The sequence below is a fragment of the Zonotrichia albicollis genome, chromosome 3 (assembly GCF_047830755.1).
Source record: "Zonotrichia albicollis isolate bZonAlb1 chromosome 3, bZonAlb1.hap1, whole genome shotgun sequence".
Classification (NCBI taxonomy): Eukaryota; Metazoa; Chordata; class Aves; order Passeriformes; family Passerellidae; genus Zonotrichia; species Zonotrichia albicollis.
This window is the reverse complement of record NC_133821.1, coordinates 102,927,629-102,946,236: the sequence shown is the minus strand read 5'-3', so window position 1 is coordinate 102,946,236 and position 18,608 is coordinate 102,927,629.

The window sequence follows — 18,608 nt, the reverse complement described above, 5'->3', positions numbered from 1 at the left end:
CCATTTATCTTCTCATATTTAGCTAATACAGATGTCCAAAATTTTATTAGGTAGGAACAATCTTTTGGGGTTGTCCCAGGAGCTACAGCTGATAACTTAGTTTTGTGTTTAAATTGTTTGCTATTATTTTTTGCTAGTTCTTAGAACAGCTAACACAGAAGGAACTTTGGCTATGCACATGGTAGATTGATCTGTCCTAAATTTTATCACAGAGCTGAACTGTCATAGGATCTGGCCACAGTCTGCTTCAGGTGTTCCGTTGGTTCCAGTAGAATTTCCCTTCTGCACCATAGTCCAGGGTAGCTTTGTGTGATGTCATGGGCATGGATACAATAAACAACTCCTTTACCAAATGGTCATTATTAAAAGTCAAATAGACATTTCAACATAATTCACTGAATATTTCATCAAGTAATGGTAGTGAAATAACAAAATAAGAAGAAAGTAACGTTTATTACCAGAATGCTGTAAGCAGTCATGAACTGACACCACATTGGAGCATTTGAGTAATTTAAGCTGCTTCTGAAGATGGAAAAAGAAAAAGAAGAAGCTATTGCATTAACAGTTTTCTTCTTCAGGTAGGTGTCTTCATTAATTCTCATTAATAGCTCATGAACAAGCAATAACTGAATCCTACAGATAGTTACACATTTAAATACATTTCAGTCAGGGGTTTTACCATACTGATTTTCTAGTTCCATCTTTGCAGAGGTGGGTACTTTAGTTAGCCTGGAGAGGACTAAGAATTCTTAAACATTAGAAGACAAGAATTTTTATTTTACATGTACACAGAAGCATTTTGCATACACACACATACATGTATAAATATATTTACATCATGTAAAATTAGTAGAGACAGAAGAAGAGTAAAATCCAAGACACACCATCTCTCCTGTCCAACATTCTATTGGCTAGCTTATTGGCTTTTTTTTCCCCACAGATTGAAAAGGGAACCTAAGTGCCTAAAGGGAGTGGGGAATGCTTCTGAGAAGCACATAAGACATAATTCATGTTACAGCACACCTACTGTGACCATTAGCAGCAAGTTAGCAAAAACTGGTCCTGAGTGGTCAAGGTTTTCCAAAGTGTCTGCAGTCTGGGGTTCTTCTCTCAAAGTAGCTTAAAGGAGCTTCATTTACAAAAGTTCTAGAATGCCTTTTGGAAAATTACACTTGTTTTCTTTTTAAGGCAAATTGAACAAAATGCAGAAGAAACAATTTTCAATGTGAAAAGATATGTGAGAGAAAATATAAAACCTTACTTGTAAGAACTCCTGAAATTCCAAAGTCTGCTTTCTTTGTAATTTATCAAATTGAGATCTCTGTAGCACCATCCAGGATATGTTTCCTCTTCCTTATCTTATTTAATCATCCCTAATTCAGATTACTTTTATTCATCAACTTTGTGGTTACAAACTTGATTACTTCACATTGATAAGCAAAGGTAGAACTCCTAGAAAACAAATCATGCATAAAATCAAATACTCAATATTTATCACCAAGCAGATTATTATTAAGGTTATATTTGTTGACAGTGTTTCTTCCGGGTTTTCTCTTTTGCAGTTAGTCCCTTTACATTTAGCTTTTCAACATACTAAAAAGTTCTGTGGTAGCCCAGAGGAACTCTCTGATTCCAATTCCCAGGGACAAACAGGGAGATCTTATTTTGAGACGATAGTCTTGAAAAAACTTGCAGAAACAGTGCTTGAACTTTTCTGACAAGATAGTAAAATGTTGCTGAAAATAGCTCAGCTAACATATTCTTCATTTGTCAGAAATGCTAGATGTGCAGAAAGGGCTGGGATGCTGAATTTGTGATGCTGATGTAGATGCTGTTTAACGAGCCCGTGAGGTTTCTGTTACAATAGCTTGTGCTACCTCTGCTCCGATTTCTCCTCCCTGCAGCTCCACACCACTCTGATGTGCTCCAACAGGACTCGGATGAGTTTAGGACATGCATTCAGCAGCTTGTGGTAATTTGTTTATATTATTATTCATATGTGAAGTCCCTTTATTTTCATGCGTATAGAGAAATACATTCTAGTACTTGTAATTTTAACATAGAAAAAACTAGCTGGCATACGCCTGGTTTCATAACTTATCTGTAAATACAAAACAAATGCTCTGAATTTGAGCTTGCGAGGAACAGATGTCTTTCAGCAAGCTCGGGAGTAAATTCAGCAGGATTTCCAATTTAATCCAGGAAATGATGACACGGAAATTTATTGCAAGCAGAGAAATAACTCGTTCTTCATCACAGTTATGCGGACTGTGCCTTTTTCACGAAGCAGTGCAAGGTGGTTTTTTATCCAAGGTTTCCAGGGAGACAATCACAATCCAGTAGGGGTTACTGTTGTTCTTAATAAAGCTCTCTAGATTTTGTAGTTTTAGCAATTTTTCTGATCAAAATTACAGAGATGGCAGATAGGATTTGATAAATGACACTGAGTAACGTGAATTGAAGTGACCTATTTCAAACACACACGGATGATGCAGTGTCCACCAGCTTAGAGTAGATGGTACTAGTACTTTCACCAGCTAAAATCATTTTAACTGGCAGGAAAGGACTCAAAACTGAGTATTAGTCACTGTAGAGAGCTATACAAACTAACTATCCTTAGCATTTAGCAGTTGATATAGAATATAGTATATGCAAAAGGTTTCTTATATAGGTGTGAAGTACCATGTCCAGTTCTGGGGTTTTTGTGTACAAGTTATACCCTAATTCACAACCTGTATGTCTGTCCATGATTTAGAAGGAAAATTGAAGTAAACAAGAACTGGTTGATGTAAATCAAATTAATAGACAAAAATCTCATCTCTCAAAATAATAATAGTTAGTGATCTTATTGTTGATGAGAATTCAAGAAATTTTGGTCGCAGAAATATATTTGCCTCACATATTTATTTATTGTTATATGTTCAACAGTGAAAGCACATGAATTTGCAGAGGGTATATTTAGTACAAGGAGATCAATGGATAGTACATCAGTGCTACTGAGGACCCTCTCAATTTCATTTTCCATTATTCTGCCATGTGAAAGGAAGAAGTAGAAAAGGGAAAACCTTTGACAGAACAAACTTCCTTAAGAAAGGAAGGTGGTAGAGCCAAAAATCTCCTGTAATGACTGTCCTTTTTATACTTACTGAAGAAGGATGTGGCAGCAATAGTGATGCAGTAGTAGAAGATAGTACAGTTCTTTTCATACGTTTAAGGTTATTTAGGTTTATTCAGGGTTTTATATTGTTAGATCCAGAGCTAATTCGTGCATTAACATTTAATCTAGGTCACCAGAAAGTACCAGTGCCAGAATGTGCTATACATTTTCTTCCCGAAGTTTTTACACAGCACTCTGTGCCTTCCAGTAATGCATGAAGTGCTTGTTGTTCTCTCCTTCCCTCCCAAGGGAAGTGTGTACACTGGTTGAGGGATACTGTATGCACTGTCTTGCCTTATGTTTCTGAGAGAAGGCATAAGCAAAGTAAAGCATCTTGCACTTAAAAGTGGGTTTGCTTTATGATATTCCCTAATTTCCAGACAACTAAGTTCTTTTGCAAAGCCTGCTGCTTGGAGAAAGTTTCGTCTCCCACGCAATAAGCCTTTTGTCTGATTTAGAAGAAAATGTTAGGGACATTCTTCTCCTCTTTAATTTAGTCCTAGAAGTTCATCTTTCCAAAGATATATGATAAATACTCCTAAAATTATGTTTTGCATCAGGAAATAGAAGGTCAGCTGTGCATAAATTCAGTACCATGATGGAACCCCCAGGAAAATAATTGCTTAGAACCAGTGAAAAAATGAGTAAAGGTCCTACCAATTAAATAAGTTTTTAAAGTACGTCATAGTTAATAAACTCCCTCCCTAAGGATCCTGCAAAGCTCTCAAACGTGGGCACCATAGTACCCTGTGAACTTTCCTCTCTCACCTTCCCTTCCTTTCTCCCCTCTTCTTTCTCCTTTTTTTTTTTTTCTCCTCTCTTCTCTCTCTCCTCTCCGGTAGCCTGTGTTGTTCTGACTGAGCTGTGTCCAACCATCCAGCTAAAAGGACATGAATGCCATCCTCTTACATTCCTGATAAACAATATTTGCAGCTCACAGTTGGTTTTAATATCTTTTCTACATCAGCCAAAATTTAGCATGTACTGATCTGAGCTTTGCAGTTAAGTGAGTGAAGAATACAAGGTGAGTTGGAGATGCACATGCAACTTGGTCAGCTTGTGAATTGGTCTTACTGTCTTTAAAGGATGAGGGGAAACATGTCCATACCATTTTGCTCTTCATATCTTTACCTCATAATGACACAAATAATAAAATACATTTTTTGCATTTTCAATATTTTTATGTACATGCATTTATATATATATACACGCCCATTTACGTAGTACATTTTAGAATTCTTGCATATTTTATATTTACAAAAACACATGTTTCTTATATACAGGCCATGCTATTTTTGCTGGAAAACAATATTTCAGTTTTAACTCATGTGCAGGCTTTTGCAAATAATGCTAATTGAAAGCTATTTATATTTTGTTTACTTTTTTAGATAAAAGAAATAGAGTCTACTAGTTTGGAACTAATTATTGCAGTAAGCTTTGCAATAAACACTTTTGATAACAGGAATGATAGTTCAGGCTAGCATGGCAATTTTTAGCATCTATTAAGTCTTCTGAGTAGCTTAGAATCCTGTAACTTGTAAAACAGTCAGACAGAAGCTTATCCTGGGTGAATAGTTTAGCACAAAATACTCCCTTGCCTTCACTTTGTTTTTATTGCTCCTTCAGCATGAGGATGCTGCCAATATTTTGACACTTTTTTTCTCCTTAAAATCTGCATCTCTCTGACGCTATGCCTTCAGAGAAAAAGAGCAAGGGACTGGGATATTCTTGAATTTTCTTGTCAAAACACCGACAGAATAATTACCAAGAGATGATCCAATTTGTCAGCAGGAGAGTGGGTGTTTGTGCATTGTGAGAGGGTGTCACCATGGCAGGTACATTGTGCAGGTGTCACATCCTTCTTCTCTAACGGAAAAGGTCTCCATCTTCAAATGTGATAGGGAAGCGAGGGCACTTCTGTGAAAGGTGGTGTAAGATCTAGTATTGCTTTTGTCCTGGATTGCCCATTTTCTGGGCTCTAAAGGAGAGAGGCCTTCCCATTAGAGCAGCACCTCCTGGGTCTCCAGACCCACTGTAGTGAAGGAGGTCATGTAGGACATCATGCAATGGCTCTTTGGTCTTCCTGCATCTGGTCTCTCTACACTGCCTGTAAATCCTTTTGTGGCCAGTTATCCTGGCTTGGTGACTGTTTTGTACTGGCAAAGACAATTAGGCCAAGCTGATTACAGAGGAGGACTAGACCTCCATCCTTATTCCAAAATCACAAAATGGGTGATCCCCAGTGTGACCTGGAGCACTCCAAGGAGAAAAGGAGCTTCAGAGGTATTTCCTTAAGGTCTGGGGATAAATTGTTCTTGGCAGTGATAACTTAGATTTGCTTGGGGAGGCAGAGTTCTAGCAGTGACAGAAAAAATGTTCTAAGGTGTCATTTGTGCCAGGTACTCAAATAGCTCTCTTTGGCCCATCAGTTGCCAGTTTCCCATTAGCACAAAGTAGTAACAGAGAGGGCTGCCTTTGAAAAAGGGAGGGAAAAGACAGGGTAATTACCCTGATTTCATTTGAAACTTTAATTTTACTAGGGGATAATGCAAAGCAGGACTTGTGATAGTGCAAAAACGGGGAGTTTGTGGAGGTCAAAATGATAACTCAACAATGAAGTATTTTAAAAATGAATAGGTAAGTGTTCTACCTACATTAGGAACAATATTTTTAGAAACATTCTATCAGAGAATCATAGAATCACTAAGGTTGGAAAAGACTTCCAAGGTTGTTGAGTCCAGCTTTTGACTTAATACCATCATGCCAACTAAACCATAGCACTGAGTGCCATGTCCAGTTATATCCTGAATATTTCCAGGTATGGTGACTCTACAGCTTCCCTGGGGAGTGCATTTCTATGCCTGACAACACTTGCACTTCTTCCTCATGTCCAACCTGAATCTGCCTTAGTGTGGCTTGAGGCCAATTCCTCTTGTCCTGTTGCTGGTTGCCTCAGAGAAGAGGCCGACTGCTGCCTGACTACACAGAGAGTTAAACAGAATTATAAGGTCACCCATGAATCTTCTGTTCTCCAGGCTAAACACACCCAGGTCCCTCAGCCACTCCTCACAGGATGTGCACTCCAGACCCTTCTCCAGCTCCTTTGCCCTTCTCTGGACTCCAGCACCTCAATGTCCTTCTCGTAGTGAGGGGCCCAGCCCTGGGCACAGCACTTGAGCTGTGGCATCACCATTGCAGAGTACAGAGGGGACAATGACTGCCCTGGCCCTGCTGGCCACACCATTGCTGATCCAGGCCAGGTGCCATTGGCCTTCTTGGCCACCTAGGGACATTTTTTTGGTGAACTTTTTGGAGTAGGGCACACCTATAACTCTATTCTGTATTTCCACATTGCCTGGTACACTGGTTCACAATTCTCTGTCAGGAGCATCCAAATGCTACTAAAAATAAATAATGATAATGCTGTACAGACTAATACACTTAACTTCCTTTCTTAGTTCTCCAATAACACTTGCTGCTTTAACACCACCAGCTCTTTTGAAATAGCGTAACAAATCCCTGAAATGCCTGAGCCTCCTCCTTCAATACTTACCATGGGCTAAATACTATCTTTGGGTAAAAAGCACTTAATATTATAAGAAGGCTTTGCCAGGAAAGAGATTTTTGTATGACGAAATTTGAGACAGGCCTAAGAATTCTTAAAACAGCTAAACACTGCATGCTTAACTGGGGGAAAGACTCCAGTGTAATGCAAAGATTCCCGAGCTGGCTTAAAGCACATTGCTTCGTGTATGAGAATTTTAGCTGTGGCAATACAGAACCCTTTGGAAGAGAATTTTCTCTGCCAGAGAGACTGCCTCTGTCAAGGCTACAGCAACAACAGCAGAAAGATATCTGCTTTTTTGCCAGAACAATTCTTAAAAAGAATATCAAAAAATTAACACAGGACAGATCTCTTATACAGAAATAGATGAAAAGAGACATCTTATTTAGTGAACAAGAATTAGGTTGTGAAAAGACAGCAGTGAAAGAGGATGAAATCATTTAAGATGATTTAGGTTTGACTAGGAGCAAGTTTTCTGCTGGAATCCAAGCAGAATATCATCAGTGCCTGCCCAGGGCTCCTTGTCAAAGCCCAAGTCTGTGCCATCTTTTCTGGGGACAGCCAGGTGTGCCCAGTCCCTCAGCACAGCACCTGTGCTCATAGCAAATTCCTTGTGCTGGAGGCCAGCCATGAACCTTATCATGAGCTTTCTTTTAATAAATAAATTGATAAAAAGGTCTGTGCAAGAGAATTTGCAGAAACCTCTGAGGGATGCTATGGCCCAGTCAGTCCTGAGGACTGTGGCTAGTTTGCTTTGAAGTGTTTGTATCAAAGTAATGTAAACACTGCACTGCTTCTCTTTCATTTATTTTTTTTTCACATGCTTCCAACTGTGCTAATTTTATGCAAAGATGTCTGTTAGCTGTAACAAATATTTATCCTCTGCTGGAACTTGAGCTCTTTTGAGTACACAGCAGCCCTTGTAAGCAGGCATTTGAGGATGGCAGGTGCTCACCTGCTCCATTCCTCTGGTATCTTCCAGCTGGCCACCTTACATTATCCTTCTCAAAAGAGCTGAAGTTCCCAAGGTCTGTCTGTGTATGGAGTTGTAATTAATCAGCTTCAGTGGGAGCTGCATGTGTAGTATCTGAAAGTAGCTGAGAGCTCAGAAATGTGTACCCAGTACTTCAAGCTGGTGATTTCTCTGAGCGAACTATTTATTTTCCTGGCCAGCAAAATAAGCATGTCCTGAACTTCTGAGCAACTCATTCACAAAGCAATGCATTGTTTTTACAAGGAAAAGAGCCTTAACGCATTGCAGCAGGAGGTAGAGGATAGCTTTCCAAAGCATTTTTTTGTCTTGTAAATTTTGACTTCGCTCCAAAGGAAAACAAGTAGATGTGCTTTCTTCGGACCTTGTGCCTCTGGTTCCTTGAAATAGCTCAGCTATATTCTGCTTCTCATCGTGTTGCATCAATGATACTTTTTAATTCATGAGTTGAAAGAAAGGCTTGGAGAGACAGGTGATTGACTTACATCTGTTCTGAGAGCAGATTGTGATTTTTCTCATCATTTTTTAAACTCATCACTAGAAAAGATGGTTAATGCAATGAGCTGCTAAACCAAATAGTTAGACTTTATTAGTAAAAGGAGACTAGTACACTTCTCTTATGGTGTGATTTATGTCATATTTTTAGACTTTTATATCACCCAAAGGCCCTGCTAAACCCCAAGACTTATCTTGTACTGCAGGTAAATATCCTTAAAAATTCCATCACCAAAGTTAATATGATTTGCTCATCAAATCATAACACAAATTTGCTTTCCATATATATTTCACATTTATATGTGTAATTATACATACAGCCCTTTAGGAAGGACTGAAATAGTTCTAGGACATTGTGACTTAGAGAACATGTAATCTATTTTGCAGTTATTTTACCTCTTGGCTCAGGAAATAGGCAAACTAATTCAAGCAACTACGAGCCCCTGATTGCCAAGCTGTTCCATTGGACAATTCCTTCCTCTGGCTGGAGTTTTACCCCAGATTTGCTCCTATAGACACATGTTTTTGCTGTCTTTTGAAGGAAGTGGTTGAACACTTAAGCAGGACGTCTGTGGCACAGATCTTGTAGATCTGTGGGGTGAAAAGAGGAAAGGTTGGAGAATGCTCACAGGTTTTTAAGGCCATGGAGACATCAGCTTCCTAAATGTCTGAAGCCAAATGACTTTGCCTGGTCCATGTGCAGATCTGCAGTGAAGTGAGATAGTGATTGCATTGTGATGGTATGTAGTCACAGAGTGGCTCTGTGTGCCCTCCATGGCCTGGAAAGACAAGAACTGTCCCTTCTGGAAAGTACCTTCAGGAAAGAACTTTTCCTCATGCAGAGAGGGAAGTGTTTGGTTCAGTCCAAGAGCTCCAGCAAGCTGCTAGATCATACACTCCACAGCTTTCTGTCATCTGAGACCTCTCCAGATTTCCAAGACTGCTCTGAAATCATTGAGAGAGCCTTTAGGATGACATCAGACAATTCTTTGAAGATTCTTGGGTGAATCCTATAGATTTGCAGGGATCTAGCCAGGGCAGCAGGTCCCACACAGTTTCAGGATCAGCTGTTAGTTGATCATTCTCCCAGTCATGAACCTCCAGCTCAGGGCACTGAGAGCCTCTTGGTCCATCATCCATGTTGAGGACAGAGGCAAAGAATGAATTAAACACTTGTGCCTTGTCTGTGTCTGAGCTTGTGGGGTGACCATCCTCACTCTATAATGGGCTGATGTTATTTTACACTGCCTGTTGCCATTAATATATTTGAAAAATCTTTTATTTTCCCCTACAGCTCAACTCCAGTTGAGCTTTGGCAATCAGCACAATTTTTGGTATAGTTATTTAGTAATGCTAAAGTTGGCCTTCTTCAGTAAAATGATCACACCATTTCTACATTGTTTATTATCCAAGAAAAAGATGCTTTTATTAAGCAGTGAAACTGTACTTCATACTGTAAAATACAGTCCATTAAAATGCATTCTCATTGAGTTTTTCACTGGTAGTATTTGCAAAGTAATTATTAAAGGAAACTATAAACGCTATAATTTTATTCATGTAATATGAAACTGTTATTAATCATCTATATGTTTTATTTTATACAAAGTTTGTTCATTAAACCTAACCTTAGTAAAGAAATTATACTGGGATGGAGAAATTTATCACATTTCGTTTTTCATCAGCAAGAACTGCCTCTAGTCTGGTGACCTAAGCTTGTTTACACTAGTCACAGCACAATGTTTAATGCAGTAATACAAACATAATATGTAGTTCCACAACTCCTTTTAAGCTCTGGCATAATTAGCTTCCATTAATTAGTTAATGAATTAGCTTTCATTAATACCTCACCTCTACAGTTACAAAGGTCACCTTCAGATTCAGACAGAGGAGTTTCTGGTGGTAATTCTAAGAGATGGAAACTGTCCTCATTAGTAGCTGTAGATGTTAATAGAAGTAGAAGTTAATAGAATTGTAGAAGTTTAACAAATACTATTAAAATTTGAACAGTAGTATCAAATTACCTTTTTACCTGTCGCTTTCCAAGCAGTTAAGGTTCTCTTTACCATGATCACAGCTGTATCCATGATGCATTTAAGGCCATTCTGTTCCTTATGGACTGTCATGGGCTGCAAATATCATGGCCAAAATCTGTGCTAGCCCTCTGCAGTGTAATTATTTTGACAAAAATATCAGCATAGAGCCTAATGAGGCAGAAGTGAGAAGGAACAGGGTCTGGAGGTTGTGCTGCACAGTTAGGTCTCACATGAGATAGAAAGCTGCCTGTTGGCTTCATATGGAAACATGGCAGTCCTGGTTTTTCCAGATGGAATTTTTAGGCAGACACATGAGTTGACTTCCTTGCTACATGTCTCCATTTGCATGGTAAGCAGAAAGTACATAACTCTGTAGGCTCACTCTGAGTTCTCCTTTTGCTCAAGGAAGAGCTATGGTGTCACTCTCAGTACAGCCAGAGGCAAAACATTAAGATTAACAAAAAATCAGGAATTTTTTTAAAAGTAATTTTCTTTTAATGCCTGACCAATGCCCAATGTCCTCGGCCATTTTGATGAAAAACCACTAGGATTTTTGTGGCTGTAAAGAGAGAGGGTCAATTATGGACCTTCAAGGAGAAGAGGAGGCTCACATGTTTATGACATTTTTTTCTTTGGAAAAGAAAATAATCATGGAAAAAGGCCCCTTAAGATGGAAATGGGAGCTCTCTGTAAAGGCTCTTCATGCTGATCAGCAGTGACGAGATGTAGAAAAACTACCAGTGACAGAAAGATCACTTCATTTGCAAGTATAATTGTCTCTAAGAGAGGTGTTCATACAGCCAAAGACATTGCTCTCCTTGCCACTCATTACTGGTGGTGGGTGTAAGGGATGTCATGATCATGCAGGTAAATGAGGAAGCAGGTAACTAACCTAAAGCACTTTGATGGTTGCCTATTGAACACTTGGCCTCCTGGGGAAGCAGCATAATACCCTGAGATGCAATATAAAACATTTATAGCCTCCCTTTTAAAAGCCTTCCAGAGGGGAAGGTTCAACTTTTCCATTTTGTTGCAGTATTTTGCTGGAAGAAACACACTGTGAAGAAAAGGGGAAGCAGAGAAAGTTAGCAGTAATTATCATGCTTTAGGGCTTTTTGTTAGCAACTTCCTTGGTCATTTCTACAATCTGAAATATTTCAAAGCAATAACATACATAGGAAAAGTAATTCCCATTTAAAACAGGAATAAATGCTATGTTAAAAATGTTTTTCAGCTTCATCATATGCAGCCATCTCTGAGTTTCAAACTGAGATCTGCAACTACCAGACAGACAAAGCCTCATGTTTCAAGTGTAGAGCCTACTTGACATATTCTAACAAGCATTTAGAATATCTGATATACCTTAGTGGTAAGGAAAACATTAACTTCATTCATTTGCCAGTAAACTCTGAACTTAAAGAGTTAAACATATACAGCGCATGATTTTCCCCACTTTCTATGGTAGGGTCTGTGACAGGATATTAACTTTATTGAATTTTGTTAGAAAAAGTTAATCAAATCTAGTAACATGGTGTAAAAGTAAAAAAATACCTGTCCTGATTTGAGAGGAAGTGACTTTTTTGGGATGCTGTGGTCAAGCCAATAGGTGTTCAGATTTGAATATTGGCACCTGGTGTGGCCACTGAGGACATGGATACACCTCTGAGAACACAGAGGGGTTAAAAGTGAGGTAGACCAGGGCCCTGAGGATGGAAGGGTGGAGGAACAACAAGAGGCATCGAGCAGCTCCCTCCCCTCCAGGAGAGACACAGAGAGAGAGAGAGCCTGTGCCTGTGCTTGTGCCACCTTGAAATTGATAGCGCAGCCGGCCGAGAGGTGGAAAGGGGAGGTGTGGTGAGAAGGTGCCCTGCAGGGCAGCATGGGAGTTCTGGACAGGCAGATCCGGAGATTTTTAACTCTTTTCTTAGATGATGGAAACCTTACAAATGCTGATCCTCCTGGAGTTGAATGAGAAGAGAGATAGAGATGAGATGAGAGGAAATGGGCCACAGGAGAAGTTGAGAAGAATCTTGGGTGGGCAGAGGTGATGGAGTGGCCTTTGGCTGGACTTTTCTTATATAGCCATGGAGAGAACCATTTTTTTCCTGTGACACAGAGACTCCACTTAGGGGGAGGCAATGACTCAGAGCCAAGAGAGTCCAGTGATGTTATGTGAAGGAGTACGTGAACTGAGGCGATGGGTGAGGAGGGTGCTGATGGTGCCCTTCGTCTTTGGGGAAGAAGAAGAAGATCTCTGTTCTTGAAACCCCTTAGCCCCAGGGAGTGAATCTGGGGGGGACAGGTGTCCCGAAGGTGAGACTGTGCTCTTTTTGGAACGGGACAAAGCATCCTTAAAAGGACAACCCTAGAAGCAGCTCTGGCCCATGTGCAGTGGTGAGAGCACTGGGCATGGCAGGAAGAGGTCACGATGGCAGATGTTCTCTGGGCAGTGCCACGTTGTGGGATCTCAGCACCTCAGGACTGAGGTGCCGAGTCACCGAGACCACCCTTGGGGGGCTCAGGACTCCTGGAATGTTGCCAGAAGTGTCTGGTGGCTGGACTTTGATCCTACACAGGAGACGACACCTGTATGAGGATAGGAGGATTTCACCGGGGTGAGTGGTGAAGGGATTAGTTAATTAGAGGGTGAGACACAGGGTTTAGGATTTATGTACAGGGGGGTTTAGAGAAGTAAGATGGAGGAATTGGGGCGTGTCCTGTCCTTCTTCTTCTTCTTCTCCTCCATCTTCTGTGGTGATGGTGGCACTTTGGGATTGGTCATTACTGAAAGTGCACCGGACAATAAGAATAAAAGGTATTGGGGAAAAATGATAAATATTGTACACGTAACTATGGGTATAAAGATAGGTGACTGTCCGGAGGGCAGGACTGTGTGCTCATGGCTGGCTGCTGAGCAGACCTCTGTCGGGCCGAAAGAAAATCTTTTAGATAAACATTTAATAAACATAAAGACCGAAAGAAGAACTGAAGCCTCTTCTCGTCCTTTGATACGCGGGCTGCCCCAAGGCCACTCCGGGCCTTTCCAGGCCCTTCAAACAGCCGAAAACCGGACACCACGTGTGACAGGAAACGTATGAGGTTTCAGCGGTGTTTCCTGGGGAAGCCTATGGCACAAGAGGGACTCCTCACTCCTTGATGAACTGAGAATTGATTATCTGAAGGGCGGTGATGGACTGAGAATTGATTATCTGAGGGGTAGATGTATTGGAAATTTGGTGGGGGAAGGAGGAATGTTTTTGGAAGGTTTTCATTCTGAGTTCTGTGTGTGTTTCTTTCTATATATAGTTGTAGGTTAATAAAGTTTTTTCTTCTTCATTCCTAAGGTGGAGCCTGCCTTGCTCTTTTCCTTGTCACATCTCACAGCAGACACCAGGAAGCATATATTTGCGTGGGGGTACTGGCATTGAGCCAGCCTGAAACCCTGACAGTAGCCTAATAGAAAATTATTATTTACATTTAGTTCCATGTCGTAATCCAGCCTCCTGAGGAAAGAATTTTATAACCTGTCCAACTTTATGCTGAATTTTACCATCTGAAGACATGTATTTAAAAGGAACAGTTTTGAATGAGAAATCCCATTTTAATTGCATTTTAATCCACCCACAGAGATGCTGCATTTTATTGATTTGATTAGCTGAAGGCCATTCCTTTTGCATACTCAGAAATGCAAATTTTTGAGTATTATCAGACAATTTCACTTAGGCAAGTCAAGTATGTAGAAATATACATTGAATAGAGCAAAATCCAAAAAATCCTTTCCCTGCCTCCAGCCTGTGCTCATTCTTTCTAATAAGTTATCATTACTCTGAGCCATGTTTGCACATCCTACCTCCTTAGGGAGAAAAAGGGTCACAACAAGGAGATGTTCTAAGTGTCACTTGTCTCCATTTCTTACCAGAAATCATTTTTAATGAGCACATTCACTCATTTCAGGGCAGAGCCCACCAAATCGCATCCCTCTAAGCCAGAACATATGGGAGTCTTTAGCAAAGGTGTGTGCCTTGTGAGCAGACCAAAAAGAGGCCTGTGAAAAGAGGTTTGCAAAAGATCCCATGATGAATTGCTAGCTGAAGTGAGCTGCATTTGAAACATGAGCTGGTGTGCTTCATTATTCTGCTTGCAGCATTTGTATGGGAAAGTTCAGTAAACTAGGCTATAAAAATTTATGACCAGTTTGAATGTGGACAAAAATAGTGAGTTTATGTGTTTCCTGGTGCAGATGGTGATGGACAGTAAGAGCATATAGTACTCCCAAGTACAGAAACCCACAGAGCTTTATTTAGTGTGACCTGTCACTGTGCCCCTGCACATTTCTAACAAGGCAGCAGCCCTGGCTGTTACACTGCACAGTGAACTGCTTCAGCTTAAAAAGTAGCATAGATGGTATTTCTTATATGCATGAATATTAACCAGGGTACTCGGTGCTGCAGGAAATTGAAGTTTGAAAAGAATTTAAGTTGGAAAAATTTAAGTTAGTTTTGTTGAGAAAACTCAACAAAGATTTAGGAAGATTTTACTCTGCTCTCCCTATAATGTTGGCTGGAGGCCCACAGTTCCCCATCCACCTTGTACTTCTCTGTCCTTTTATACCCAAAACCACACCTTTAATTTCCTCCACAAGTTTGTAGAGCCCAGCACAGGGCTGGTCCAGACAGCACAACAGTGGGAATCCTTGATCCCAGTCCAGGGGAGCCCTGCTGCCAGTGACGCAGTGAGGACGGGCTGTTGCTGGTGCAACGGCAGGAGATTTCCTGTACAGTATTCATCTCACTCTTTTGGGACCAGACAGAGCCAATTGACCCTTTAGCATGTGTATTTCCATTTATGTCCTCTAACTCTTCTATACTCATCACAGGAGTGAGGTGAGTCTGCTGCTGCAGCATAAAACACATACATTGTGTTTTCTCAGAAAAAAAAAAAGAAAAAAAAAACAAAAAAGGATTTAATCTTTCCTGAAAAGTCACGTAAGTTTTACTATCACTATTTACAATTAGGCTGATGCAGTAGTGTTCAAAGTAAATGATAAATCTCCCTTCCTGATGGCATTGCTCTTTCCCCCCCAGTGACAGAAATTTTCAGAGAAAGATTTGCTGTGGCGACTGAGCAGGACATGGGACAGGAAAGCCTTATTTTGGGTAGTGCTTCTACTCCATCTCAGACTAAATAAATCTATCAGAGATACATACAAACATGTTTCTATCCTGCCCATGCCTCTAACTGAATAAATGGACTTTGGAGACCTTACATCTCTTCTCCAGAGTCTCTGAACTCAGTCATTTTCAATAATAAGTGTCATGGCAGTAGAGGAATTTGAAAGCACCTTAGGGCAGCCTTGGGCCTTGCTTACTGCACTATTTTTCTGTTTGGTGGTGAGTTGCCTTCCACTGGTTATTTTGAATGTATTTTGAAATAAATCCATTTTACAAAAAGATAAAGTACTATATTCCTCAAAATAACCTGTAAGAGTAGCAAAGCTAGTTTTGTTTGATACTGGTGTGATAAGAATCACAAACTCAGATTCAAAATGAGAAATTTATTGCTACCTGGAAATTGCTCACTGTCTTCTCACTTAGTCTGAAGACAATCTAGTTACCTTGTTCCTTTGGTTTTATAAACAGTGTATCGACTCAAGGACTAACTAACTAAAATATCAAAGCAAAGGTAATGCAGCCCTTGGGCAAAAGTTACAATATAACTAATACAAGTCTGAAAATGCCATAGTAAAATAAAAATAGAAATGTCATTGCTGGGAATTCCATAATATGGATTAAAAAACTTGATCCCTCTAAATTTGAAGATAATATTTCATATGCAATAAATTTCTATAATGTTTAAATCATTAATATATTAAGTTTTAGGGTGGATGTTAAAGGAGAGTAGACCTGAGACAGTTCTTTGGGTTGCTCTGGGACTTTGAGAGAGAGCTTCTGAACTCCTCTGGGAGCCTAATGCTCTAATAAATGTATTTCCTGAATTATTAATCAAAAGAGCATATACTCTCATAAATTATAAGCAACAGCTGAGGAAGTGACCAGAAGACAATACCCTAGGACACCAGGAGAGTGATGCTCCGAATTTCATTGTTTGAACTGAGATAGATATAGCTACTCTGATTCAGTAGCCTTGGAACAATTTACTCAGCTCCAAGTATCACTTGGAGCTGCACTCAGGCTGTATCCTCTATACCTAAAGCAGAAACAGTGATCCCCCAGATGGGGAATAATGTGCTCTCTGACTCCAAGACTCAGAAGGCTGCACAATTGCTATATTAAGCTAGGTTATATTACACTAATACTATACTAAATTACATACTGAAGAAAAATCTGTGACTGTCTGAGACTGTCAGGACACAGCTTTGACCCACCTGGCCAATCAATCTAAACAATCATCAACAGAATCCAATTAACAAATCACTCTTGATAAACTATCTCCATAACACATTCCACATGTGCCGTACAACAGGCACAGCAAGTGAAGATAACAATTGCTTTCTCTTCCTCTCTGAGCTTCTTACTGCCTTTCCCTGGAAAAATCCTGGGAGAGATTTGTGCCTGCTGCTCTCTGTGAAGAGAGCTGTAGCCACATATACCCATGCTCGGGATGGGCAAAGGGTAGCAAATACCACCCTATCCAGTTCTTTTTTAGCCAAAGAGTGGAATGAGCAGCCTGCTCCACAGTACTGAGAGGCATTGCACTGAGGCAAGGCACAGCTAAGGGGCCATGCCAAGCAGGGCAGTGCTTCCCAGCAGGTTCCTGCAGTGCTGCTGTGGATAGCTGGGGTGTGAGCCATCGGCCCAAGCAAGGCAAGCTCCTGGGGGGCCTTGCCAGAGCAGCTGCAGGAGGGCAGCAAGGGCCAGGAACTGCTGCTTTGCCCAGATCTGCTGATGAGTAGGGTGTTATCAAAGGGAAGCAACCACTTTCAACTTTGATTCTGGTTATTCACCTACTTTTTCTCTCCTTTGAGCACTTTCCAGCTGTAACTGAGAAATCTCTGTCAAAAAATTGCTACCTTGAGAGACGGGGACCTGGCTGCCATGTTAAGGAAAAACTGAATCTAGTGCCTCTTTCTGCAGGTATTGAGAAATGCCTAAAATCATAACTGTGGTCCTGATAAACATTTCAGCATTTTATTTGTGTTTCAAAGGTAGGAATAGGAGAACTGGGGTTTGTGCTGATATGCAAAAAAATTGAAGAAATGTGGGATAATAGAAACCAGATCAGTCTCCAGAAGGTAGGAAGGTAGTGATTTTTACTTGACTTATGATTGTGCAGAGGGATGGGGTGTTGCTTCTGACATCTAAAGAAACAGAGCAGAGAGATTAGAACAGACATTGTTGGTGATGTGCATTACTAATCTCTTACAGCAAGTAAGTGGAGGGAAAGAGGTGACCAAAGGCAGCAAACCTCAGTTATGCTCTCTAGAAAATAATTGACTATAATATTAGAAGAAATATATCACAGGAAACAATGGTAAAGAGCTGTTTAGTTAATTTCCTGATTAATTATTTTAATAATAAATAACCTTAGATAGATTATTCTGAAAATTCAGCACAACTGCCTAGAAATTTCCCATTGTCAGTCAAAAAATGAAAGGGCAATTTCTACTCTGTTTCTATCAATCATATTGAAATTATTTTTCCTGCTTCTCTATGCCGACAGAGAAGGGAGGTGAGATCAAATATTTCTTCAACCACTTGCATTGTCATTGTTATCATCTGGCTATTCTATACCTGTATCAACAGGGTTGGACACCTTCAGAGGACAGATCTGAGCATCTGAGCTATTTCTCTCTGTGGTTATATGTCCACTGCTAAAGATTTTTGTCAAAGAGAGCAGTGCTTGTTCTCAGGCCAGAGCAGGGCACAGGGTGGGTGGTGTCCTGAATGTCTGGGTCTGGCTGCCGCTGGAACAGAGTGACCGTGCAGCTCTGCCCAACCATTTCACCAAGTCTTCCCTGGGTGCCCCACTAGCACTGAGTCCTAACAGCTGCTTTTCAGGGGGAAACACCTGAAATATGGTAACACCAAGTCCTGTGATCACCAGTCCAAGCACAAGCAGTAGGTTCAAGTCCTGACCATCTCTTTATTAATCAGGGAATCAGACAGATGGAGTGACCAGTAATTTCTCTCTGTATATAATGCAGTAGAAAGAGAAGAGGTGAGGAAGAAGCAGCTGCTGCCCATTTGTCAGCCCCCTGTTTTGGAACAGCACCACAGTACCCAGATTTTTAAATACAGCCTTACTGCAGACATGCATCTCTTCATCATGGGGCTTTTTTAATACAGCCTTACTGCAAACACACATCTCTTTATCATGTAAATGGAAAATAGTGCTTGACGTACAGCC